The sequence below is a fragment of the Mirounga leonina genome, unplaced genomic scaffold (assembly GCF_011800145.1).
Source record: "Mirounga leonina isolate KUSES-001 unplaced genomic scaffold, KU_Mleo_1.0 Mir_166, whole genome shotgun sequence".
NCBI lineage: Eukaryota > Metazoa > Chordata > Mammalia > Carnivora > Phocidae > Mirounga > Mirounga leonina.
In genome coordinates this window covers 8,185,473-8,199,657 of record NW_023270418.1, presented here as the reverse complement: position 1 = coordinate 8,199,657, position 14,185 = coordinate 8,185,473, and the positions used below count along the sequence as shown (strand labels likewise).

General features: G+C 35.1%; 1 protein-coding gene and 1 non-coding gene across 2 annotated transcripts in view; one reads left to right on the top strand and one right to left on the bottom strand.

The window, feature by feature from the left end:
* METTL15 (methyltransferase like 15) overlaps positions 1-14,185 on the bottom strand; it is a 241,580-nt gene that overhangs the window by 31,968 nt on the left and 195,427 nt on the right. The window lies entirely within an intron of this gene.
* Positions 9,684-9,790, top strand: LOC118016387. Its single transcript, XR_004680805.1, has one exon. It is a non-coding gene; the product is annotated as a U6 spliceosomal RNA (small nuclear RNA).

The following is a 14,185-nucleotide window of genomic DNA, read 5'->3' as shown; positions in this document are numbered from 1 at the left end:
AATGATGCCATTTAAAAACACAACAGAGTATTTCATTGTGTAAAAAATTGGGGGCTAGGATAATTTGGGGTTTTTTTTTTCAATCAGTGGCATGAAAATTGTAATTCCAAAAGTGAATGCATACAAGAAATAGCTTAACTAAAGAATCATGCTAAAGAAGTGTCTGTAAAATAGTAAAATAGTTGCTGCATATAAGCTATAGTTTTGGCAATTGGTTTTCAAGATTATTCAGTTAAATATTCTACAATACCTGAATAAGACAGCGATATTTTATGAGTGGTGAAGGGAGATTCCCATCCCCTCTTTTTAAAAAATAATCATTAGCTAGGTATTTATCCAAAGGATACAAAGTGATTCAAAGGGGCACATGCACCTCAATATTTACAGCAACAATGTCTACAATAGCCAAAATATGGAAAGAGCCCAGATATCCATTGACAGGTGAATGGATAAAGAAGGTGTGGTATACATATTCAATGGAATATTACTCAGCCATACAAAAAATGAAATCTTGCCATTTGCAATGACGTAGATGGAACTAGAGGGTATTATGTTAAGCAAAATAAGGCAGTCAGAGAAAGACAAATACCATATGATTTCACTTATCTGTAGAAAACAGATGAGCATAGGGGAAGGGAAGGGAAAATAAAATAAGATGAAAATTGAGAGGGAGGCAAAGTATAAGACATTGAACTCTAGGAAACAAACAGGGTTGCTGGAGGTGAAGTAAGTTGGGGGAAGGGAAAATTGGGTGATGGGCCTTAAGGAGAGCGCTTGATGTAATGAGCACTGGGTGTTATATGCAGCTGATGAATCACTAAATTCTACCTCTGAAGCTAATAAGAAACAAAACAAAACAAAACAAACAAAAAAAACCCAAAATAATCATGTGCTTTAAATATCTTTGACTATAACCATCATTCTTGGCTTCATATATGCTGTGGTTGTTTTCTGGCCAGGAATGCTTTGATTTACCCAGAATATATACTCATCTTTTAATGCTGATCAGAAGGGCAACCCTGGTGTAGTCAGCCTGAAGCAATTTTTAGAGAGGATGCTAGCATGAATTAGTTTGATTTTGGATGTGGTTACAAAGATCTGTTTTGGTTATTTTATTTTTAAAGATGTTTTGTAGCTGTTCCAAATTCACTGGCCCTTTAGAGAAGAGAAATGAAAAGATGCAGCTTCTTCCTGGTCAGGTCACTGCACTCCATGATTTCAGGGGGCACGGCTTGCATCCTTTCCAATGTAAGATGCAGTACAATAGAAGAAAATAAACTGTTTATTCATTTCTTCCCAGATAATATTGGGAGAGAGGATTTTTTTAAAGGTGAAGAATTAATCACTGCTATAACAAAGCCAAACATACAGAAAGACTGGCATTTTTTCTAGGCTTAAAATTGTGCTGTCCAGTATGGTAGCCACCAGTCACTGGTAGCTACTGTGTTAATGAAATGTAGCTAGTCCAAACTGATATGTGTTCTAAGTGTAAAATACATACCAGATTTCAAAGACTTAGTACAAAAGAAGGAATATAAAATATCGTTATTTTTTTAAATATTGATTGCATGTTGAAATATATTGGATATATTAGTTTAAATGGATTATGCTATTAAAATTAATTTGAACTGTTTCACTCTATTTTTCTCAATGTGACTTCTCAAAATTAGAAATTACAATGTGGCTCAAATTGGTGGATTACATTATATTCCCAGTAGACAGCACTAGTCTGGAATATTTGATCTATTTGTGCCCTCAGGAATGATTTTATCTCTTCTATTCTTTGTCCCTAGCACAAAACTGCTACAGGAGCTCAGATTAGCCTTGTCGGGACACTGACCAAGTTGGTTGATTCCAAAATTGAGATCCTCAAAAACAATGTACAGAGCTTGAACCATCCAGGAATGAAGGAACCAGGGGAAGTTAAAAGGTAGAAATTGTCAGCCTTTATCCTTAGATGTTTCACAGGGTCAAATTTGGGAAATGTGACTTGAACTGAGATTTTTCTAGTGTTATGAGTCACCGAACTGGAGCCCATGGAAGACATGAGAGGATTTTATAACCTCTTGATATTATACAAAATTAGTCTGTGTGTACCTTCTTCTTTAAAGAGGATCTAATTTTAATTAGATTCTCAAAGGAGACCATATATTCAAAAATATTAAGGATCCTAATTCTACTTTTATTAAAAGATTTATTTATTTGAGAGAGAGAGAGTGTGTGTGTGAGCAGGGGAAGGGGCAGAGGAAGAGAGAATCTCAAGCAGACTCCCTGCTGAGTGTGGAGCCCAACATGGGCTGTATCACACCACCCTGAGATCATGACCTGAGCCAAAATCAAGAGTCAGATGCTTAACTGACTGAGCCACACAGGTGCCCCTCCTAATTCTATTTTTTAATTGAATTATTTTTGTATTTTTTTTAAAGATTTTATTTATTTACTTGAAAGAGAAAGAGAGAGGGAGCGAGAACAAGTGGGGGGATGGCAGGCAGAAGGAGAGGCAGAGGGAGAGGGTGAAGCAGGCTCCCTGCTGAGCAAGGACCCTGGGATCATGACTTGAACCAAAGGCAGAGCCACCCAGGTGCCCCTTATTTTTGTTTTCATGTTGAGTTGTATAAATTCTTGACATATTTTGGATATTAACCCCTTATCAGATATATCATTTGCAAATATCTTTTCCCATTCAGTAAGTTGACTTTTCATTTTGTTAATGGTTTCCTTCACTGTGCAAAAGGTTTTTACTTTGGTGTAATCCCATTTATTTTTGCATTTGTTTCCCTTGCCTGAGGAGATATATCTAGAAAAATGTTGCTAAAGCCAATGTGAAAGAGATTACTATATTCTCTTCTAGTTTCATAGTTTCAGGTCTCACATTTAGTTCTCTAATCCATTTTGAGATTATTTTTGTGTATGGTATAAGACAGTGGTCCAGTTTTAGTCTTTGGCATGTAGCTGTCCAGTTTTTCTTGCCTTGTATATATATGCTTGCCTCCTTTGTCATAGATTAATTGACCATATAAGCATGGGTTTATTTCTGAGCTTTCTATTCTGTTCCATTGATTTATGTATCTATATTTTGCCAGTACCATACTGTTTTGATTGCAAGTTTTGTACTTTAGTTTGAAATCTAAGATTATGACACTTCTACCTTTGTTCTTCTTTCTTAAGATTGCAGAATATTTTGGGGTTCCATAAAAATCTTAGGGTTATTTGTGAATAATACTATTGGTATTTTGATAGGGGTTGCACTGAATCTATAGATCGCTTTGGGTACTCTGGACATTTTAACAATATTGGCTCTTCCAATCCATGAACATGGAATATCTTTCCATTTGTGTTGTCTTCCATTCCTTTCATTAATGTTTTATTGTTTTCACAGTACAGGTACAAGTCTTTCACATCCTTGGTTAAGTTTATTCCTAAATATTTTTAATAGACATTTTTCCAAAGAAGATAGACAGATGGCTACCAGGCACATGAAAAGATGCTCAACATCACTAATCATCAGGGAAATGCAAATCAAAACCACAATGAGTTATCACTATCAGAATGGTTAGAATAAACACACACACAAACACAAGAAATAACAGGTATTGGCAAGGATGTAGAGAAAAAGGAACCCTTGTGTACTATTGGTGGAATGTAAATTGGTGCAGGCACTGTGAAAAACAGTTTGGAGTTTCCTCAAAAACTTAAAAATAGAAATACCATATGATCTAGTAATTCCACTACTGGGTATGTACCCAAAGAAAATGAAGACACTAATTTAAAAAGATACATGTGTTTACTGCAGCATTATTTACAATAGCTGAGATAAGGAAGTAACTTAAGTGTCCACTGATAAAGAAGATGTGATATATATACACAGTGGAATATAACTCTGCCATAAAAAAGAATGAGATCTTGTCATTTGCAACCACATGGATGGAACTAGAGGCCATTATAAGTGAAGTAAGTCAGATGGAGAAGACAAATACCATGTAATTTTACTTCTATCTTGAATCTAAAAAATAAGACAAATGAACAAACAAAAAGCAGAAACAGACTCATAAATACAGAGAACAAACTTGTGGTTGCCAGAAGAAGGGGGTGTGGGGGATGAGCAAAATGGTTGAAAGGGAGTGGGAGGTACAGGATTCCAGTTAGGGAATTAATAGTCATGGGGATGAAAGATACAGCATAGGGAATATAGTCAATGGTATTGTAATAGTGTTGTATGGTGACAGATGGCCACTACACTTGTGATGAGCATAGCATTGTACAGAGTTGTTGAATCACCCACTATGTTGTACACCTGAAACTAACGTAACATTGTATGTCAACTGTACTCCAACTAAAAAAAAAAAAAAAAAAAGGAATCCTAATTCTAGGATGAAATGGTTCATTCAGATAGGATATTTCACAATTATTGTAAGGTAGTCATCCATGTCTATGAGTATCAGCTTTCTAAATAATGTTAACACGTGTATACACACATCATGAAAATGAAAGTCCATGGAGCTCAGTGAACAAGAATAACCAACAATAAGTGTAAGACAGGAAGACTATTGATGGCATTTAAAAGGAAAGGCACTTGGTGTTATGTCCCAAGACACTAATCTATTGATGATTCAGCACAAAATTCCTGTAGCTCTCACACTAAATGGTTAAGTTATAAATCCAAATCTGCTTGAAAGAAGAAAATTTCATTTACTTATTCACTCCTTTGTGTTCTCAATATTTTAACCTCAATTACAGAATTTAACCCATTATATTCTAACTTCTCAGAATTTACATATCTGTGTCTCAGTTTATAATATGGCTCTTCAAGAACAGGGGCACAACTTTTCTTTTACTATTTTATCCCCAGCACCTAGCCAGTGGATGCTCAGTAGATGTTGAGTAAAATAATAAGTTAATGGTTGTTGTCTGACTTCTACACATCTCAGAATAAAAGACGATCTATGAAACAAATATAGCTTTAAATATTAAAATTTAATGGATGGCTAACTAGGAGGCTAGAACTGTGTAGTTTTAGCCAAATCAAGCAGATTCAGCATTTGACCTTGTTCAACATTCACAAATTGAACTAACCTGTAGTAAGACTGCACAGATTACAGCTGTGATCCACTTTTCCCAGGCCTAAACAGTGCTGATTCATTCACCATAGTTGGTTTGCAAGTGAAGGAAACAAACTTTTAAGTTAGAGAAATATAAGCAGTCTTAGATCTGGGAGTCATCAGGAAATGTTTGATATTTTAGAGAACTGACTGAAAGTTAAACAGGTTAATGTGACATTTCAAAGGGATTTTGAAATTCAATAGCTTTCTCTAGCTGCTGATGTTTATTCTCTGGTTGTAAGGCAAATGTTGAATTTCTTCAAAGGAACAATGATAGATTCTAGAATAACTAGATAGGTTCAACGTTCACTATAGGTTTTTTTTCCCTTCTCCATGACCCCTCCCCGCCATGAAAAATATATATGTATATATATATAACATGAAATGGGAAAACCATCTGGCTGGCTCTAAAACATGGTTTTCTTCATCATCAAAGGGGTTTCTGTGTGAAAATAATTTTATAGATAAAGAAGTAGATATGGCGCCATTAAAAAGAGAAAAGCAGAATCATGAAGAATATGTGTAAATCCAGAAAGAGGACATATTCATTTTTTTCCTTACCATATCAGTTGTGCAGGAACGTAAGATGTTTGCCATCATTTAAATGAAAGTTCTGTAGATTGGAAAGACCCTCTCAGATGGACATTTCCAAATCTAATTAGAAAGACTAATGATAAAGACATGTGACCTCTACTTTGATAAATTTGAGCTTATTTTATTGCTTAGAAACTAGGTATGTATGGTATAATCGTGCATGTAAAATGATTCATAAATGTTTATTAAGATCATGAAGACCACATTTAGGTGAATCAATAAATAAGGAAAGTTAAATAACATATTTTAAGGAATTATTAAACATTTAGGTGAAATAATTCTTAAAAGTCATCTATTCCAAACCTGTATTGGTTTAATTGTAAATAACAGAAATTCAACCTGAAGTGATTTCATTAAAAAAAAAAAAAGTGATAGGGAAGAGGGAAGGAATAGAGTGGTTTATAGAGTCCAAGAATGGTTACACATTGGGGTGTCTAGCTGGCTCAGTTGGTGGAGTATGTGACTCTTGATCTCGGGGCTGTGGGTTCAAGCCCCACACTGGGTATAGAGATTACTTTCAAATAAAACCTTAAAAAAAAGAAATGAGTTACACAATCAAATCATGGAAAGAGCATGGATATAGCCGGGCTTCCAGAACAACTGAGATCTGGAATGAGAATGTTCCCAGGAGTAGCTCTCCAATTCTTATCTTTCCATTGTCTCTCTGCTATTTATAGTCACTCTTTTTTTACATGGTGGGAATGTGTACTCTAAGAGTTCTTCAGTTTTACATCTTTCAGACACTGAAGAGAGACTAAGAGATTTCTTTCTCACATGAAATCAAACAATTTTAAGAAAAGAATGCATTACTGGTCTAGATTAGATCAGTCACTTGTAGCCAAGATTAATCTAGTTTGCATCAGAGTCCTCCCCTGGACCAATCAATTGTGACAAGAGCGCAGCAAGAGATTTGGGAAAGGGAGGAAGACATGGAATAACATGACAGATTGCAAAGTAGTCATGTAGAAGACAGTCAGCTCTAGAAGAGGTGGAGGGTATGCTGGAATGCTTCATACAAATTCCATCATTTTACAGGCAAGTAAGCAAAGAGATGAATTTGTTTTAGTTTATATGACAAACTAGTAAAACAGCCAGAATTCAACAAATGAAAGTAAAAAGATAAATATTGATTGCTATATATACATATTTATGTTTAATACAATTACCTTATAAAATAGGTATTAACATCCTCAGTTTTCAGATGAGAAAACTGTTTCAGAGATTAAGTAAATTTTCTAAGGCTACACTGCTACTTAGCGTCAGAGCCAGGATTTATACACAGATCTGTCAGATTCCAAAACCTGTGCTCCTTAAAAATAATAATACTAACAACAAGGTTGTTTTTATAAAATGGATATGTGCTTATTATAAACAGTCACATTGTGCTATGTTAACACAGAATGAATAAACACCCAAATTCCTCCACCTAGAATTTAACATCATTAACAAAGAATATCTTTCATATAACACTAAGATGAGTAAAGAGATCAGCAAAAATTTTTTTACAAAAAGGACACATCAGAAGATGTATCTTATTTTTTTGTTTGTTTGTTTAAAGATTTATTTTAGAGAGAGAGAAAGTAGGGGAGGGGCAGAGGGAGAGAGAGAATTCCCAAGCAGACTCCATGCAGAGCACAGAGCCCAATGTGGGGCTGATCTCAGAACCTTGAGATCATGACCTGAGCCAAAACCAAGAGTCAGCTGCCCAATGGACTGCACCATCCAGGCACCCTTGATGTATCTTATTTTTAAATAAAAACAGAACATTTAATTTTACTTGGATCAGAAATTAGAGTGAAGAACTGCTGAATCTAGGTTGTTGTTTTTTTAACTACAAAAAAACCCTTAATTACAGTTATGAGATGTAGAAAAAGGTTGGATTTTTTTTTTAAGATTTTGTTTATTTGGAAAAGTGGGGGGGAGCACAAGCAGAGAGAGGGATGGGGAAGAGAGAGAAACAGACTCTCCACTGAGCATGGAGCCTGATCCCAGGACCCTGAGATCATGACCTGAGCCAAAGGCAGATGCTTAACCGACTGAGCCACCCAGGCACCCTTGAGGTTGGAATGTTTTTAAAAGAAACTATGTTTCAAATTTTGACAGTATTGACTCCTTGCTCTAAAAATAAAGAAATTGGTGCACTTATACTTCCCTATATCTTGACCTCTTAACCTCATAATTTTGGTGTGTTCTGTTAATTTTACATTTTCAAGACTTAAGCTTGTATTCTGTTCTGTAGCCATAACCATGGTTGTTTACTCTTAGATCTGTATTTACAAAGATACAAGTAAGCTCATCCAAGCTTATCACAGTATCCTTCACCAACTTCTCCCTTACTGATTTTTTTTTGTTTTCCATATCTTGTTTTCCTTTATTTCATCATCAAACAGTACCCCTTCTCCAAGAATAGCTCATGTGAGCCATATTCCTAGAGAATGCCTGCTGCCTTTGATTTTAGTTCCCAACAGGTTTTAAGATGCTGTTTCTAGGAAGTTTTGAGGCTTATCGAATCTGTAGCTGAATGTCTTTCATCAGTTTTGGAAAATTCTCAGCCATTCTCTCTTCAAATGACTTCTACTCCTTTTTATGTCTTCCTCTTTTCTCCTTTTGGGATTCCAATTACACATGAATTAAACCTTTATTGTAACTCCTGCACCATTTACATTTTTTGTGTTTTCTATCTTTTGTCTCTCCATGAATTATTCTGGATATTTCCTTCTGAAATATCTTTCAGTTCATGATTTATCTTTAGCTGGGTATAATCTGCTCTTTAATTAATCCACTGAATTCTTAAGTTTGAGAACTACATCTTTCAGTTGTATATTTTCAGTTTTTATTTCCTTGAGCATATTTATAGCATTTGTCTGCATACCCCATGAATATTTTTATATTATCTGTATTTTTCTCCTTCTTTTAAAAATCATGCTTTGTTGGGGCACCTGGGTGGCTCAGTCGGTTAAGCCTTCGGCTCAGGTCATGATCCCAGGATCCTGGGATCGAGCTCCATGTTGGGCTCTCTGCTAAGCAGGAGCCTGCTTCTCCCTCTCTCTGCCACTCTCCCTGCTTATACATTCTCTCTCTTTCACTGTCAAATAATAAATAAAATCTTTAAAAAAATCATGCCTTGTCTCTTCATAACTGTTATTTTCTGGTTCAGTAATGGACACTAAATATGAACAATTATAAAAATGATTTGTGTGCAAGAATTTTTTTTTTTTTTGCTTTGGTCAAGCTTAGGGACTAGGATCAATTTAATCCAATTTCAAGGACTAAAATGATTTGAAACTGAGTTTTAGTTCTTTCAAGATCCAATTGGATTCGAGTTCACCTGTACACCCCACAAGATTGTCAAAAGTTCTGTTCTCTTTCTCAGCTGCCTCTTCTGGATTTGGCAACTGGCAGTTACAAATTCTGGGTTAAACTCTTTGGGTTTCCATCTTCTCCCAGATATTTTTCACTGCCTTATTAGCTTTCTAATGTTTTCAAATAGGCATCTTATTTAAAAACAAAAACAAAAACATTTTTTTCTAGATTTTCTAATTGTTCCTAGTGGGATGGCTGGTCTAAGTATTGTCTGCCATTACCAAAGCTGAAGTCCTGATTAGTATATACTTTAATTTGATGTCAATTTAAACATCCAAGAAGACTCCAATCTCTGTTGCTTCCACTGTTTGTTATCTTGGCAAGATACCCAACTCTCATCTGCTCCACAGATGATCATGGAGTGATTCATAGTACTGCCTTCAGACTACCTACACCATGAGAACAAACCACATGAGACATGGTCTGACTTGATGAGACAGAAGAAGAGAATCTAGTGAAGGAATCAGAGTGTGAGAGAAATAAAGCCATAGAAGGAGTGATTTTGGAGAATGCAATGGAAAACAGGTTTTTATGGAAGCATAGATCAATACTGTCAAACACTGCAGAGACAAAGTAAGTCAAGAGGGAGATTAGGATATTGGGTCTGGTAATTAAGAGGTCACCATTGTGCTTACTTCAGCAGCACCTACACTAAAATTCAAATGATACAAACGAGATTACCATGACTCCTGTGCAAGGATGACATGCAAATTTGTGGAATGTTCCATAAAAAAAATTGAAGCCACCAGTAATCATTAAGAGAACAGTTTCTATAGACAGTTATGGATAGGATAAATGAAAGACAGGTGAGGAGTTGGAGGTAGTGTAGACTTTAAGAAGGCAAGTAATAAAAGAAAACAGAATGATGGGTGTGGTAAAGAAAACAGAGTCAAGGAGAGATTTTAGTCCTTGTTTGCCTTTTTTATTTTTAAGATTTTATTTATTTATTTGATAGAGAGAGCACAAGCAGGGGGAGCGGCAGGCAGAGGGAGAGGGAGAAACAGGCTTCCCATTGAGCAGCAAGCCCTACACGGGGGCTTCATCCCGGGACACCCAAGTCTTTGTTTGCTTTTAGCCCAGGGCACTCTTGAGTATGTTTGTAGATTGAAGGAAAGATACTAGCAGAGAACAGATTAAAGACTGGAGGGGCAAGTGAAATTAACTGAACTAAGTCCCAGAGAAAATAGAATAGGAGCAAGGTTAATCTCTCCACTGAGATGTAGGAGTACAAAATAGAGATAAAGGACAAGATTTATAAATGCCAAAATGAGGATAAGGAGGTGGGAATTACATGAATTCAGTTCTGTAGCATCTGCTTCTACGGTGCTGTAAAAAAGGTCATCAGCTCATTCTAAGTGTAAAAAGTTCCCTTACCTTTCACTAGTTATTTTCCCTTTAACATCTGCAACACAAATATTTAGTCCTTCTCATTGGCTTTAAAGTGCAGAAGTAAGAAACTTTTTTTTTTTTTTAAGATTTTATTTATTTATTCATGACAGACAGAGAGAGAGAGAGGCAGAGGGAGAAGCAGGCTCCCAAGGAGCAGGGAGCCCGATGCAGGACTTGATCCCAGGACCCTGAGACATGACCTGAGCCGTAGGCAGACGCTTAACCATCTGAGCCACCCAGGCGCCCAGTAAGAAACTTTTTTTATATTCCTATAGCAATGTTCTCTTATTTCACCAAGTACTCATTTCCTTCCCCTCCCCACCCCCCAAAATGCATTTTGAAGAATCTTAATATAAGGACCACATAGGTTGGCTACTTACTGGAATGGAAGTGTAGGAAGACAAATACTTTCTCCAACCTAAATGAAAATCAAATAACTTTAGCAACTGGTTCTTTTTTTCCCATTTTGTTTTCTTATAAATGGAGACTCAACAAAAGCAATGATTGTGTTTTATATAACTTGTCAATGTATTGCAAACACTGGGGGTATTAAATAAATAATAAATGGGGTAAAGTTTCCAAATAGTGAAGCTGACTATAACCTAGTCACAACTGCTGCTAGTAATGCAGAGGCTGAGCTTAAAATTACCAAGAATAAAGCATATATATCCTTAATCATGATGTTCAGAAATGTTACATTTTGGTAATTACAACTTTCAGTTAACTCATAAATATTTGTTGAGTATTTTCTATTTGCTTCATAGCAACCTGATGAGAAAGTACCAATACTAATCTCATCTTAAAGTGAAATAAATGGGATTCAAGAGATTAAGAGCATGCTCAAGTTTGTATATTCAACTAATATATGCAGACCTGGAATTCAAACTTGTTTTTCTGAGTCCAAAGCCAATAGCGTAATTTACAATGCTATACAGCCTCCTCCTCAATTTAGCACCTATAAGAGTTGGATAACATTTTTCCTTGAGAAAGAATAAGGAATCATACTATTTAATAGTTTAACAATGCAAATTTGTACCCTGTGCAAGGCAGACAAGTATATTGTCCAAAGCATAAGGATGGAGTTTAACGGACAGAAGCAATTATTCAAGAATGAGAAATGGAGTATGTTCTATCGTTGGACTTCACCTTTGTATTTTAGTGCCTGGGTAATGATATATTTAATAGGGTATGAGCTAATGATAGAAAACTTGTTCAGTATTTAAGGTAAAGAAGAATTGCTTAAGGAAATGTGACATTACCAACGAGGCAAACTTCTGTTTTGCATATCAGAGCATTAAATTTTTTCTTCATTTTATTGTCCAACAATTTTGGTGGACTATATAAGAAAAAAGTGAGGTGGCCAGAAAGTCTGTGAAGAATTTTAAGGTCCATCTAAATAACAGGCATTACGAACTATCACCATTGCATCTTAAATAATTAATTCCATTGAAATTTTTAATGGTTTGGGAAATTTATGCTACAACCAGACTTATAAAAAATAATTTATATTTAAACTTTCTCTTAGTATTTCTGCAGTTCATGCTGTGTGTTACCAAACATTAGTTGGAAATAGTAGCTATAAACAGATGAAATTTGAGAAAATAATATAAAAATAGTTATGCTTGTTATACAATCCAGCCTCTTTAGAATATGATGCTGATTTTTTACAAACCATGCTTCATTCAACATCGAGCATATGGCATTGTGGTTCTGAGACAAATATATCTCTGATCAAGATTTCTATCACTAAGGAGTGCCTGGGTGGCTCAGTCGTTAAGCACGTCTGCCTTCGGCTCAGGTCATGATCCCAGGGTCCTGGGATCGAGCCCCACATCGGGCTCCCCGCTCAGCAGAAAGCCTGCTTCTCCCTCTCCCACTCCCCTTGTGTTCCTGCTCTAGCAATGTCTCTCTCTGTCAAATAAATAAATAAAATCTTAAAAAAAAAAAAAGATTTCTATCACTAAATTTATATTTATTAGGCACTTCACAAAATTCCCTTTTATTCTTTATTACTTAGCCCTTTCTATTATAGAATGTTGCTTACACACAATTAATCTATTAGATTAATACAGCAATCACAAAAACTCAATAGAAAAGTAGCTTAATTAAAATAATTACACAATTTTGACCATAAGCAATTTTAGTTAATTCTTATCCATTACAAATATTCTAACAGGTAGGGCTTAGTTTGTGAGAGTACATGCTAATATCGCCTCATATTTCTTTTCCTACAGTAAATTTGAAACATAATGCCACCTCAGCTGGCATAAGAAATTCATATATCAATGTGAACAGAGAAAGGGAAAGAGAGTTTAAATACAAGAAGAACAAATCAAAAGCTTCTATTTTTAATGTTATCCTTTTACTATATAAGTAAAGCAAGTATGTTTAGGCCAGGGTCCCACTGAGGGGAGCTGTCTTGTCATCTGTTAAACTAAATATTCTATAAACATGTGCAAATGGCCCTAAATAAATCTAAAATACTGTTTTAAAAAATTAAATAAAAAGAATATCCAATAAAGGATTAATACCCCAAATATATAAAGAAGTTACATAATTCCACACCAAAACAAACAAATAATCCAATTAGGAAATGGGCAGAGAACCTGAATACACCCTTTTCCAAAGAAGATATACAGATGGCCAACAGACACATGAAAAAATCCTCAACATCATCAATCATTAGGGAAATGGAAATCAAAATCACAACGAGATACTACCTTACACCTGTCAGAATGTCTAGTATCAAAAAGACCAGGAATAACAAGTGTTGGCTAGGATGTGGAGAAAAGGAAACCCTCATGCACTATTGGTGGGAATGTAAATTGGTCTAAAAACAGTATGGAGTTTCCTCAAAAAATTAAAATAGAAATGTCACACAACTCAGTAACTCTACCACTGTATATTTACCCCCTCAAAATGAAAACACTAACTCAAAAAGATATATGCATCCCTATGTTTATTGCAGCATTATTTACAGTAGCTAAGTTATGGAAGCAACTCAAGTGTCCATCAAGAGATGAATGGCTAAAGGAGATGTGGTATATGCATACAATGGAATATTACTCAGCCATAAGAATAAAATCTCACCACTTGTCACAATATGGCTGGAACTAGAGGTATTATGCTAAGTGAAATAAGTCAGACAAAGACAAATAACACATAATTTCACTTTTATGTAGGATCTAAAAAACAAAACAAAAAAACCAAACAACAACCAAGAACAAAACAAAACAAAATCCAATCAAAAAACAAAATCATAAATACAGAGAACAAACTGAGTGATTTCCAGAGGGTAGGGGATTAACAGGATGGGTGAGTTAGGTAAAAGGGATTAAGAGGTACAGGCTACAGTTATAAAATAAGTAAGTCACAGGAATAAAAAGTACGGTGTAGGGAATATAGTCCATAATATTATAATAGTTTTGTAAGGTGACAGGTAGTAGCTACACTTATTATGGTGAGCATAGCGTAATGTACAGAATTGTGGAATCACTATATTGCAAACCTGAAACTAATATAACATTGTATGTTAACTGTACTTCAATTTAAAAAGTTAAAAAATGTCAATCACCTTAAATTGATTAAATTTATTCATGTAATGGATAATATAGTATAAAATAAAACTATTAAAAAGGAGAGAAGTGAGAAGTGTTTTTGATTTCTTCCTAGTCAGCTTCTAAAAAAAAAAAGTTTACTTATATAAGTAATCTCTACACCGAACGTGGGGCTTGAACTCA